Source organism: Eretmochelys imbricata, chromosome 1 (genome assembly GCF_965152235.1).
Source record: "Eretmochelys imbricata isolate rEreImb1 chromosome 1, rEreImb1.hap1, whole genome shotgun sequence".
Taxonomy (NCBI): domain Eukaryota; kingdom Metazoa; phylum Chordata; order Testudines; family Cheloniidae; genus Eretmochelys; species Eretmochelys imbricata.
In genome coordinates, this window is record NC_135572.1 from 219,526,779 (window position 1) to 219,540,276 (window position 13,498).

Genomic DNA, 13,498 nt, shown 5'->3' on the forward strand with positions numbered 1-13,498 from the left:
GCCACCCGATGGCCGGAAGCAGTAGCTCTTAGCAACACCAGGGCTAAAAGTGTGTTCCAGGCACGAGCAGACATTTTTGCCAGGGTAGGTTGGCCCTCTGACAGCCTCACAGATGCAGGGACTAAGTTCCTGGCAGGAACTATGCAAAACCTCTGAGAAGCTCATGGGGTAAATCACTTGGTTGCCACTCCTTACCACCATCAAACAAATGGCATGGTGGAGAAGTTTAATGGAACTTTGGGGGCTATGATACGTAAATTCTTAAATGAGCACTCCAATGATTGGGACCCAGTGTTGCAGCAGTTGCTCTTTGCCTACAGAGCTGTACCACATCCCACTTTAGGGTTTTCCGCATTTGAACTTGTATATGGCCGTGAGGTTAAGGGGCCATTACAGTTGGTGAAGCAGCAATGGGAGGGATTTACACCTTCTCCAGGAACTAACATTCTGGACTTTGTAACCAACCTACAAAACACCCTCTGAACCTCTATAGCCCTTGCTAAAGAAAACTTACAGGATGCTCAAAAAGAGCAAAAAGCCTGGTATGATAAACATGCCCGAGAGCGTTCCTTCCAAGTAGGGGACCAGGTCATGGTCTTAAAGGCGCTCCAGGCCCATAAAATGGAAGCATCGTGGGAAGGGCCATTCATGGTCCAGGAGCGCCTGGGAGCTGTTAATTATCTCATAGCATTCCCCACCTCCAACTGAAAGCCTAAGGTGTACCATATTAATTCTCTAAAACCCTTTTATTCCAGAGAATTAAAGGTTTGTCAGTTTACAGCCCAGGGAGGAGAGGACGCTGAGTGGCCTGAAGGTGTCTACTATGAAGGGAAAAATGCTGGTGGTGTGGAAGAGGTGAACCTCTCCATGGCCCTTGGGCGTATGCAGTGACAGCAGATCAAGGAGCTGTGCACTAGCTACCCACCAACATTCTCAGCCACCCCAGGACTGACTGAACGGGCATACCACTCCATTGACACAGGTAATGCTCACCCAATTAAAGTCCAACCTTACCGGGTGTCTCCTCAAGCTAAAACTGCTATAGAACAGGAGATCCAGGATATGTTACAGATGGGTGTAATCTGCCCCTCTGGAAGTGCATGGGCATCTCCAGTGGTTCTAGTTCCCAAACCAGATGGGGAGATAAGTTTTTGCGTGGACTACCGTAAGCTAAATGCTGTAACTCTCCCAGACAACTATCCAATGCCATGCACAGATGAACTATTAGAGAAACTGGGATGGGCCCAGTTCATCTCTACCTTGGACTTAACCAAGGGGTACTGGCAGGTACCGCTAGATGAATCCCCCAAGGAAAGGTCAGCCTTCACCACACATCTTGGGCTGTATGAATTTAATGCCCTCCTTTTCGGGCTGCGAAATGCACCTGCCACCTTCCAAAGACTTGTAGATGGTCTCCAAGCGGGATTAGGATAATATGCAGTTGCCTACCTTGATGATGTGGCCATATTTTCTGATTCCTGGGCAGAACACCTGGAACATCTACAAAAAGTCCTTGAACGCATAAGGGAGGCAGGACTAACTGTTAAGGCTAAGAAGTGTCAAATAGGCCTAAACAGAGTGACTTACCTTGGACACCAGATGGGGTCAAGGAACTATCAGCCCCCTACAGGCCAAAGTGGATGCTATCCACAAGTGGCCTGTCCCAAAGTCAAAGAAACAGGTTCAATCCTTCTTAGGCTTGGCCGGTTATTACAGACGATTTGTACCGCAATGCAGCCAAATTGCCGCCCCACTGACAGACCTAACCAAAAAGAAACAGCCAAATGCCGTTCAGTGGACCGAAAAGTGTTAGAAGGCCTTTAACCAGCTTAAAGCGACACTCATGTCTTACCTTGTACTAAGGGCCCCAGACTTTGACAAACTGTTCCTAGTAACCACAGATGCCTCCGAGCGTGGTGTGGGAGCAGTTTTAATGCAGAGAGGACCGGATCAAGAATTCCACCCTGTAGTGTTTCTCAGCAAAAAACTGTCTGAGAGGGAAAGCAACTGGTCAGTCAGTGAAAAAGAATGTTATGCCATTGTCTACGCCCTGGAAAAGCTACGCCCATATGTTTGGGGACGACGTTTCCACCTGCAAACCGACCATGCTGCGCTACAGTGGCTTCATACTGCCATGGGAAATAACAAAAAACTTATTCGGTGGAGTTTAGCTCTCCAAGATTTTGATTTCGACATCCAACACATCTCAGAAGCTTCTAACAAAGTGGCTGATGCACTCTCCCATGAAAGTTTCCCAGAATCAACTGGTTAAAATCGTCCTTGAGATGTGGAAAATATTGTTAGTCTTTATGTACTTGATAGTATATTAGAGGTGCATGTGTCTTATTAACTCTCTTTTTCCTAGAGCTCCAGGAAGAAATCCCAGCCAGCGTTTCACCCTAGCTGAGATTTGGGGGGCGTGTCATAAATATAAAGGGAAGGGTAAACCTCTTTAAAATCCCTCCTGGCCAGAGGAAAAATCCTCTCACCTGTAAAGGGTTAAGAAGCTAAAGGTAACCTCGCTGGTGCCTGACCAAAATGACCAATGAGGAGACAAGATACTTTCAAAAGCTGGGAGGAAGGAGACAAACAAAGGGTCTGTGTCTGTCTGCATGCTACTTTTGCCGGGGATAGAACAGGAATGCAGTCTTAGAACTTTTAGTAAGTAATCTAGCTAAGTGTGTGTTAGATTATGATTTCTTTAAATGGCTGAGAAAAGAATTGTGCTGAATAGAATGACTATTCCTGTCTGTGTGTCTTTTCTGTAACTTAAGGTTTTGCCTAAAGGGATTCTCTATGTTTTGAATCTAATTACCCTGTAAGGTATCTACCATCCTGATTTTACAGAGGTGATTCCTTGACTTCTATTAAAAGTCTTCTTGTAAGAAAACTGAATGCTTTTTCATTGTTCTAAGATCCAAGGGCAAATTGGTGAGGATTTTTACCAAACCTTCCCCAGGAAGTGGGGTGCAAGGGTTGGGAGGATTTTGGGGGGCAAGACGTGTCCAAACTACATTTCCCAGTAAACCCAGTTAAAGTTTGGTGGTGGCAGTGGAAATCCAGGGGCAAAGGATAAAATTAATTTGTACCTTGGGGAAGTTTTAACCTAAGCTGGTGAAAGTAAACTTAGGAGGTTTTCATGCAGGTCCCCACATCTGTACCCTAGAGTTCAGAGTGGGGAAGGAACCTTGACAGGCTACCTTAAGACTTTCCACACAGCTTTCCATTTCTTCTGGTGGCCCCACATCTGAGTTGAAATCTGTGATGACATTGATTTTTTGACCTGTGCGTGCACTCCAACAGGCCGTGCACTGAACCCCTTTGTGCCCTAGTACCCCTGGAGGCTCCATCTAGACCAGAGGTTACCACCCAGTCCATTGCGATCTCTGGATGCTAAAAGTCTGGTGGTGTAGCGGGGCTGCCGCTAAGGCAGGCTCCCTGCTTGCCCTGGCCCCACGCTGCTCCTGGGAGGGGCCACCACACCCCTGCAGCCCCGGGAGAGAGGGGAGGCAGGGGTCTCCATGTGCTGCTCCTGCTGGCAAGCACCACCTCCGCAGCTCCCATTGGCCAGGAATGGGAAACTGTGACCAATGGGAGCTGCAGGGGTGGTGCCTGAAGAGGGGCAGCACATGGAGCCACTTGCCACCCCAGGGGCTGCAGGGACACATTGGCCCCTTCCGGGAATGGCATGGGGCCTGGGCAGGCAGGGACCCCGCCTTAGTCCTGCTGCGTCACCGCTTGGAAGCAGCCCGAGGTAAGTGTTGTCCAGCGGGAGCCCACACCCCAACCCCCAGCCCTAAGCCCCTTCCTGGAGCCAGCACCCCATACCCTGTCCTTCACCCTGAACCCCCTTCTACACAGCAAGCCCCAGCCCTGAGCCTCTTCCCAGACCCAGAACCCCATACCCCCTCCTTCACCCCATACCTCATCTTGCACACCAAGCCCCTGCCCCAGCCCTGACAACCCTCCCAGAGCCAACACCCTGTACCCCCTCCTGAACCCCAACAATCTGCTGCAGCCCGGAGCCCCCTCCTGCACCCAAACTCCATCCAAGAGCTTGCATCCCTCAAACCCTCCTGCACCCCAACCCCCTGTCCCAGGATCAGGCCAAAGCCCTCTCCCACACTCCAAACCACTCGGCCCCAGCCCAGAACCCACACCCCCTCCCGATCCCCAACCCCTTGCTCCAGCCTGGTGAAAGTGAGTTAGCATGGGGGAGAGTGAGCAGTGGAGAGAGGGGGGTGGAGTGAGCGGCTTGGGGCTTTTGGGAAGGGGCAGGGCCTAGCAGAAGGGGTAGGGTAGATCCTGGGTTGTACTTAAATTCAAAAAGTGATCTTGTGCATAAAAAGGTTGGAGATCATTGACTAGACCCTGGACCTCCATCACCTTGGACTTTCATGGTGGAACTCCCTGACTCTGATAACCATACAGTGGTCTTGAGTGTGGTGTGCCATTTTGGTCAGTTGGTCTACTTCATCCCCTGTAACAGCCTGCCCTCTGCTGACTCCAAATGGTTCATGTGATCCATCTTGATGGACTTCCAGAGTGTAACACATTGGACTGAGGCCCACAGTTTGTCTCACACTTTTGGCATGAAGCAGTCAGGCTAATGGATATTCACGTTTTTAACTCCTCCATGTACTGTCCCCAGGTAGATGGGCAGACAGAGCCGGTGAAGTATTAGAGCAAAACCTACGGTGCTTTGTTAACTACCATCAAGATAACCGGTTCTGCCTCCTTCCTTAAGCTTTGTTCTCCTACAACAAGCTGAACACACCACCATGGGCACAGTCAATTCTTTCCAAATTTACAGGTTCCACCCTAGCTTCCACCTGGACTTGACAGCAGCCTCCCCGAACCCAGCAACTGCTGACTGGATCCAACAAATTCACCATATCCAGGAGGAGCTTAAGGACCACCTCCAAGATGTGAAAAGGGACTACAAGCCATACGCAGATCATTGACACCGGGAAGGCCCAGCTCTCAGGGTGGGTCAAAAGGTCTGGCTTTCAGCAAAACACCTCCATATGAACCAGCCATACTGCAAGCTAGACCTCCAGTTCCTTGGACCCTTCCAGATTTGTCAGCAAATTAACCCCATCACCTTCAAATTGCAGCTCCCTCGATCACTTACCTTACATCCCGTTTTCCATGTATCCCTCCTGAAGACTTACACAGAGGACCTTTGCAACAGCCGCCCCTGCAGGTCCAGGTCCAAGGGTATGAGGAATACATAGTCCGTGCTATCCTCTGCTCTAAACTGCAGAGGGGGAGACTGTACTACCTAATCAATTGGGAGGGCTACGGTGCTGAAAAATGCTCCTAGGAACCCACTGCCCCTGTCCATGCCCCATACCTAGTAAAAAGGTTTCATCAAGACCACCCAGATATACCAGGCCCAGCTCCCATCCAGAGGAAGGGTGCCCTGAAGAGGGGGTGATGTAAGAATTCATTGACTAGAACGCAGGTCTGCAGAGCCTGGGACAGCTGATGTTCCCACAGTACCACTGGGAGGCCCTGTGGAGCCACTCCCTGTGGGCAGTAGGAGCCACAGGAAGTATCACCCAAGGGATCCAGAATGACAGTACCCTGAGGTCCTCTTATTGGCCAAGTGCGTTATTTAACCCTGGAGGGAGCCCCAGGAAGTCCCTGACATGTGGATCCCATCCCAGCAGTGACCACTAGGCCAGACCACCTACACCTCAGCCCCTAACACTGCTGCTGGGCTGGAGGAACTATGAGGAGGGTGGGATGGGGAGCAGTGGGATGTGGCTACTTCCTGTGTGAAGTTGGGGGGCCCATTCCAGCTCGCTTGCCTCTCTGCGGGCTGGTGCATGTGCACCCCTTGGGAGGTGGTTCCCCCCTGTCTGCGCAGGCTGTTGGGCGTGTGTGCTGGGGTCACACCGGGTCTGGAGGAGTCTGTGGCCTGTGGGTGGTTTGGACGAGGGAGTTCCATGGGTAACGTCACAGAAAGGGGAGCAGATGGGCTGTTTTTGTCCTACTTGGGCTACCCACCTGGGGCATGTCCCAAGCAGGGGGTTCTCGTGGGCTGGGAGCTTTAAGGTATCCCGGCTGATGTGGGGTCCAGGGCCCCAGGCATCCATGAAGTTGCTGTTTCTGCTTGGAGGGAGGGAGGCGCCTGGGGGGCATGGGTCTCTGAAGCAGGGTGGAGCATGACAGAAAAAGTTTGGGAATCTCTGGGCTAGTGAGTGTCCAGGATCCATTTTCCAAGGACCTGGTTTGGGGATGGAGCTGAGGAAGGGCCTGGAGAAGGAGCAGCACAAAGCCAGGGATTGGATTCACAGCGTGGTAAGGATCAGATCTGCCCACCATCTTTATTATTACTTTTGGGGAAAGTGTAGTGTAAGAGGGAGGGATTTCTGTGTTGTGACCAATACAGTTGTTGCAATGGAGGATATTGCTGGCAGTAGGATGGGTTTAGCTTCGCCTGAGGGTGGAAGCCACAAAATTTCCCTGGCAACCATTTCCTCCCCTGCCCCCTCCGCGCTGCTTGTCCTTCTTCTTCTGTACATTTGCGTCATGCTGTGTGGGCTGGAGTGGGAGGGGGAAGGAGGGAGAAACTGTTCTGTTACCTCTGCATCCTAATTCAGCATCCTGGTAATGTTGGCCCTAATTTTCCCCCAATCAATGCAGGTGATGCCTGCAAATATTTCATCCAGGAGAAATTCTGGATGGTCAGTCAAGTTCAGGCACAGCATAAAAACGCAAGAATGGCCCTACTGCATCAGACCAAAGGTCCATCTAGCCCAGTATCCTGTCTTCTGACAGTGGCCAACGCCAGGTGCCCCAGAGGGAATGAACAGAACAGGTAATCATCAAATGAACCACTCCCTGTCACCCATTCCCAGCTTCTGGGAAACAGAGGCTAGGGACACCATCCTTGCCCATCCTGGCTAATAGCCATTGATGGACGTATCCTCCATGAATTTATCTCGTTCTTTTTTAAGCCCTGTTATTGACTTTTTATAGCAGGGAATGACATCGATTTAAACAACATGCTGCTGTACCTGTGTTGCAAGATTGTAGAAGGAGACGGAACTGGACTTGCCAGGGACGCTGAGGTGGGGCCTGGTGAATTACCCAGTGGCCTCTATTTTTAGCCAGTTGGATGTTCCAGTGGGAGACCGCGCAGTAAGCCAAAGCAACAACTGTCACCCTGTAATGATGCGGCTTCTGGCGGGACACAACTGCGAGTATCAATTCAGGACAAATTGCTTAGAGCAGGGCAGTTACAGCCCAAGGCTGGGTTTCCTTTATTATTAAGGCACACCAAACCAGCCAAACAGAGAGGACTTTGGTCTCACCCCACGGGCTAACCATAAGTCATACAAGCAATTCCCTTAGACACTCCAGTTTCCCAGTATCGCCACCAGTGCCACTCTTTATGGGGATGAATGGTTGTGAAAACCAATACCCCAGTAAAAGAAAAAAGGTTCTCCCGATCCCAAAGGACCAAGCCCCAGACCCAGGTCAACAGACAAGTCGGATCTTACACACAAATCACGCTGTTGCCAATCCTTTAGAATCTAAAATCTAAAGGTTTATTCATAAAAAGAAAGAAATATAGATGAGAGCTAAAACTGGTTAAAGGAATCAATTACATACAGTAATGGCAAAGTTCTTGGTTCAGGCTTGTAGCAGTGATGGAATTAACTGCAGGCTCAAATCAAGTCTCTGGAGAACATCCACAGCTAGGATGGGTCATTCAGTCCTTTGTTCAGAGCTTCAGTGTAGCAAAGTTCCTCCAGAGGTTAGAAGCAGGATTGAAGACGAGATGGAGGAGATGCAGCAGCCTTTTATAGTCTCTTGCCATTTGGCCTCTGCTTTCTTTGTTCCAAAAACAAGCTATCCAGCACATGGCAAGGAAAAAACCTTAGAGTTCTGTCCATAGGCATGTCCCTGCATGCCTTGCTGAGTCACAAGGTGTATCTGCCTTCTCTCAATGGGTCACTTGTATAGCTGATGGTCCTTAATGGGCCATCAAGCAGGCTAGGCAGTGCTGACGCCAACTTGTCTGGGGTGTCACCCAGAAGCATAGCACAAGTCTGAAATACAGACAGTCTAGAGCCAATACTTATAACTTTAAATACAGAAATGATACGTGCATATAGATAGCATAATCATAACCAGCAAACCATAACCTTGTCTTAGACACCATATTTGACCCCCTTTATACAAGATTTGGTGCCACTACAGGACCTTGATTGCAACAGTGATCTATACGGACCCAGTTTGTGTCACTAACGTCACATACCCTTTCAGGGCCTTTATAGAATGGGTGCTCAATTACAGTTACGACACCCTCGCCACACAATTTTCTGTCGGTCTGTTTTACAAAGACACTCCTGGGCAAACGAAGAAGTTGGATGATGGGAATCTAGGGTTTCTGAGGTGTGCAAAGCTGATGACCCAGAGTAGGATGGTAGAGCTATTGGGTCATTTACACAGCGACCTGCTTTTTCAAGAAGAACATTTGTTGAACAGAGTGTATGTAAAAATTAAACTGACGCGGAGCAAAAACGCCTTCTGTTTAATGGGTGATGTGGCCGAAGGCTTTAAACTGCCCATTTTATCAGCGTCCCTTTTTGTGAAGAAATACGGGTTTCCCCGGGCATCCGTCCGGGGCACACGGGGGCCCTGCTTACCACTAATGCTAAATACCCCATGGACCATGTGAGAATGAAAGTGTTTAGCATCCCCGCGGGCAGCAGGGTCAGTAACTAGGAGAATCTGTTCTTGGGACAGTTACCGAAAATGCTTGTTCTAGGGTTTGTGGATAATGATGCCTTTAGCGGAAGTTACACTAAAAACCCCTTTCATTTTAAACTTTACGACATTAATTTTGTGGCCTTGTATGTGGATCGTGAACAGATACGAGCCAAGCCTCTGCAACCAGACTTCGAGGCCAGAGGCTGCGTGAGAGAATACATGAATCTGGTACAGACGGCTGGTAAACACATGAAAGATGGTTTTCTGTTAATCGACTGTGAGAAGTTTGCACGGGGTGACACCTTGTTTGCCTTTGACCTGTCTCCAGACCAGGAATGCACCGATCACTATTCCCTGATTAAAACCGGGAACCTGAGAGCAGAAATACATTTTGGGACGGCTTTGACAGTCACCGTCAATATGATCGTGTATTAGGTTTTTGATAACATCATAGAGATAAATCAGAGGAGAAACGTTCTGTTTGACTACAGGTGAATATGGACACCATGCAGCTCTCATGTGTCTTATCAATGGACCCTTACACAAAAAAGAATTTCTCAGGTGTGTTCCCTTGTGATTGGGTCCCTTGTGCCAAACTGTCTCAGAGACCCCTAGGTTTGGTGGTCAACACGCATCTGCACAACCAACCAGCTAAACACTGGCTCACCTTGTATCTGGCGGAGCACAACCATGGAGAGCTTTTGACTCATACAGGCATCCCCCAAACTGTGTGTTGTTTCCTAGAAGCATTATGAATTTTTTAAACAAAAATGCCACTGACATTGACTCCCGCTCCATCGCCTGTGGCTATCACTGGGAGTTTTTCTTCCATCATTGTAGCAAGGGTTTATCTTTTGACCAGATTTTAAAATTGTATTCTAACAACTTAGTGCAAAACAACCAAAGGGTGATGAATTTTGTAAAAAATATAAAATGTAAATTCTCGGGCATGCCTAGCCTCCCTCAAAACATGTTTCAACAAACCCAGACGTGTGTATCTTGCAAGGATTTTCATAGCCATATTACCCAATAAAACCCCTCACCTGGGGTGCTTTAAGACAATTGATGTTTGGTGGGTTTTTGTTCTTCTTTTTTCTTTTTTTAAAGAATGACCAATTCAGAAAATTACACGTAGATTTTTTTTTAAAAAGTATAGAAATGTTTTATTTAAAGCAAAACATTACCAGTTTTAAATATACTTTTTTAGAACATGAAAAACATTACACACTGAGCCATTTGGATCTTTTAGCCAATTTTTGTTTTTTAGATCACAAAAAAGGGGTCACGGTTTTTCGATCCACCCCTGGTGTTGGCAGTCAAGGCCTTTGAGCATTCCAAAAGATCTCTGTTGGCCAGGCTGCCCATAATGGAAGATGGTACATTCAGTTCTGCCATGGCATTCATAAACACATCCCGTCCTTTAGGTACACCTCTGCTAGGAACAGAGTGCATCTGGGTGATGGCCCTGACTAAGTTGAGCATGTTAGAACCATTAACCACAGAGCCTTTGTACACAAAAGCCCCTTTATCATTCCACAAAGAGATATTTTTATCCTGGCCCAGTTTATTTAGCAATACTAATGCATTTTTTCTTATTCACATTATCCAGCACCTCCTGAGCAACAGAGTCTGAGGACGTTGGTGTTTCTGGGGGTTTGGCAGTCACGCTCTGTTCCTCTTCCGGTATTTTCCCTTTGTCCACATTGCTCTGCTTCACATACGTTAGGTACCTTTGAAGCACGGCACTGTAAAGTTTAGCCTTTTTGTATTCGGCTAAGTCAGTTCTTTGAAGAACAGACTTCATTTCAGCATCCAGGAAGTGAGTTGCGGTCATTCTGATATTTTCCTCCACAGGAAGGGAAGCCCTTAATTGCTCCAGCTGGTGGCTGGGCACCAGGTAAATTTTTTTTCCATACTCCATTATCAATTAGTCAAATGCCCCGTTATCAGAGAGTTAGCAAAACTTAACAGAGTTTAATAAACCTCCCACACTGCTTCACCAGATGCTTCTTTCTTTGAAGTGAAACCCTTTGATTACACAGATTTTTTATAAGCGCACTTGATCTTGTGTCAAAGGTACGTTTCCTTTTAAGGTATTGAGTGCTATTTCTGAGATGGCCGCCACTAAATCGTCAGAAGCCGAACACAGTGTACCCCTCCTCTGCTGCAGGGACGATTTGCTAAGTAATTTTCAAAGGACCAGGTTTCTCTTCACACAGCTAGACATGTTTTTGGTCAGCAACCCTGGCTGTTAAAAAGGGGCCTGCTTATAATTCATCTCTTTTTATACCTGGCTGTTGTTCTTTTCAAAGTATAAACCGCCGGCCAGTCTGGAGGGAAAACACCGGTTCTTAGTCTCTACGCTTCTGGTGTGGAAGCGTTTAAATCCACCACCAGGTAGCCATAAGGTCTTTTGGTAGCATCCTCAAAAGCTTCCAGAAAGAATTGAGCTTTACTGGGGTACAATTGCCGAGCTAGCATAGCAATTTGTAATTCATCCCTGGGGTTTTTGAACAGAACCATGTACTTTGTGTTTAGGTTAATCGTACGACTCTTTTTTTCCCTGACAAAATACATTCTGGACTATATACATAATGCTCAGGTTCCTGTGATGCATGTACTTGGAAAAGACTTTCTCGATTTCATTGCTTTCAAAAGCAGAGTTCATCAGATCATCCATGATAATCATATTTACTTTATTGGTAGGAAACAAACGGTCATCCTCAAAAGCATCAGCTAGCCCCTCCACAAAATTGATAAAGGGATATTTACAGAGCAGTTCTTTATACAAAGGTTGCCAACAACTGTAGCATCGCACAATAGTCTGGAGGGAGAAGAGCTACCATGTTAGGCTTCAGAAACATAAACCTGTACATAGCCATGCAGACAGATGCCAGCATTATGTACCGGAAAGGACCTAGACACGGTTTTATCTCGGTGAATTTACCAGGGCCTCTCTCTACTATATTTCCCATCTCCATCATTTTCATAATCTCTTTTCTGTATGTAACCCTTCTGCCTGTCAGAGTTGGCAGCAACAAGGGCCGGGTTCAGTAACTAGGGGTTCCATTCCAATAACACAATGCAAAACCGGCTCGGCCCCCACCCAGTGACCTGGGACAAATATATACCATCCCTGCTGGGTGCCTCCAAGAGGCAATACTTCCCCTCTCACAAGCACATAGTCTGAGTGTAGCAAAAAGCCTTTTAATAACAGAGACAAACAATATGGCATTATGTTGGGGAAACACCACCAACAGGATTCATAACACAACCCATGAGCAAAAAACCCACCCCAAGCAAATTGGGGCATGTCCTTTCCCTTTGGTTCTTGAGTCCAGCAACCCAAAATCACCCAAAGTCCCAAAAGTCCAAAGACCCAAAAGTCTACGTCCCTGGTCAGGGCAGCCCCAGAGTTAGAAAGTTTATCTGCAGAGTTTTACCTCCCAACCTGGCGGGGGGCATGGGTGGTTTAAGGGGCACCTCATGTGGTCCAAAGCTGATGGCCCCACCTCTCCATGGGGCTCCGCTGTGCCAGCCACCCCATGAGCTGCTCTAGGCATCCGACAAACTGCTCTGTTCTGCTCTACAAGCCACTCTGCTCACCATCCCACAAACTGCTCCACCCTATATCTTCAGGCTCCCCCACTACTTTACACAACACTCAGTGATTTCAGCTCTTAGTAAGTTTAGCTTTTTTGTGATTTCAGCTTTTAGTAGGGAAACCTCGGTGCGGGTGCACCACTAGCCCAAAGTGAATTCAGCTCAGCAACCTGTAACGAAACTCTTAATGAAATCAAAATGAGTTCTGATATTCCACAGTGGAAAGAGAAAGAAGTGCAATTAGCATGTAAGGCCCTCACCAAAAGGCCCATACCAGGAAATATTAATATCTGTCCACAACCTGTCTCCATTCACAGAGTTTTGGAACCAATGTCCCTTGCCTAGAGAGTGCTTCTTAGTTGATGGCGAGTCCCTCCATCATAACAAAAGGCCAAGTACAGTTCCACTGTCCTTGATTCCCATAATCAGGGTAATAATTTATTCTTCCTGCCCCAATAACAGAGACACTGGGGATCCCACAGCAGCCAAAGTGACCATTTGGGCAGCTATGGGCTCATTCTAGGTAGGGTGGGTGTGCCTATGCAAATGAGATCAGCCCCTGAAGTTCTTTTCCACAACTTGCCACACCTCAACACCAGATGTCAGGGTGGAACTCATCCTGACTCTGCTTACATGTATAGGATACAGGCCTGTCTCAAAATTTTGACATCCTGCTGACAGGAATATGTGGGATCTTTCTGCAAGTCAAATGTCTCACATCTGTGGTCCTGATACCTGTCGAGGAACTCTGCTTTCTCCCTTGGCATTATGCTTTCTACACCATAGTGCTCAACACTGGGCATAGGCATAATTTTGATTTTCTAAAGTGCTAAAAAAAGTGGAAAATACCCTTTACACCCTTCAAACGCCATCGCCTGCGGGAGCTTGCTAAGCTTCATGGGCAAGAAGTTATAGAGTCTATAAAACCAATGCCCAGTGCCTTAACTTCCACAGACATTAGTTTACTACCCTAAGTGATGAGTTCTATGCACATCTTTTCCTTCAGTAACTGTCTAACGACAAAGTACACATTATAACCTTTGGAACTGTGCGCTAGGAACGCGTAGTCCCGGAACTTTTTGCCAATAAAGATCTTAACAAAGATAGAAAGACACTCACAGCCCTTAAATTCCCAGGATTTTTCCGGCTTTAGGGACATAGCAAA